Genomic DNA, 1069 nt, shown 5'->3' with positions numbered 1-1069 from the left:
ATCGACGCTGGGCCAATTGTGCGCCGCCCTATGGGACTCCCAATCACAGACGGATGTGATACAGCCTAGATTTGAACCTGGGACTGTAATGACACATTTTGCACTGAGATGCAGTGCCTTAGACCGCTGCATTATATACAAGTTCTTCAAGTTTGAGTTGAGTGGCAAAATAAATAAGTCAACAACAGGTTGTAAGTTAAAAAAAAAAATAATTCTCCTCCATTAGTGAATACAAACTGAATTACTGAGACTCTTTCTCAGCCTGGTCAAAAAGGAGGTCATAACAGTACATAATTAATAAAACTAACTAACTAAACAACCAAAAATACAGGTTCTGGTGCAGTCGAGGGAAGATCTAAGAAAACATGAATTCAACTTCAATTCAAGATAAATCAACAATATTCTCTCAAACTTAGTCAGATAGTTAAAAACTAAACCAGCCACTTCCCTCTTACCAGCACCTTCCCCTTGGTGGTCACACCTCAAACAAAAAAAGAAACAGTCAGCCAATGGAATTTCTGGATCAATCATTGAATTATCAAGATAGAAGCATTCACAAGCAATGGAAGCGTCACACCTGAGACACAGACATTACAAGTACAGTACAGTACAAGACATATACATATTTTACCTGAACTACCTATTAATTGCATACTTTACAAATCTTAACATGTGTTTCAATGCTGCTTAGTTTATTCAACATTATGAAAGGATATGTTCAGGCTTCAGGTTTGGCAACAGTGGAGTAGAACATTGTTCAAATACCATGAACCTGCAGATAACACTATTGCACTGACATGCGATTTGTATTGTGAATTGGGGTGTACATGCTGTATTCTACTCACCTCTTTGTCCACAGCAGTATTTTTACATCATTTGAATGGGCTCTTCCTGTCAAATAAAACACATTTCTTTGAGGGGACAGGCCATCATACTCTACATTATGATATTGAACTGAGTACACAGTGTTTCTAGACTTACCACATCCATATGAACACAATAAGTATGATCACCATGAAAACTGCAGCTGCGGAACTGATGTAAACTGCAATTTGGACAGTATTTGTTT

This window comes from Salvelinus namaycush, chromosome 37, assembly GCF_016432855.1.
Source record: "Salvelinus namaycush isolate Seneca chromosome 37, SaNama_1.0, whole genome shotgun sequence".
Classification (NCBI taxonomy): Eukaryota; Metazoa; Chordata; class Actinopteri; order Salmoniformes; family Salmonidae; genus Salvelinus; species Salvelinus namaycush.
This window is presented reverse-complemented; position numbering follows the sequence as displayed.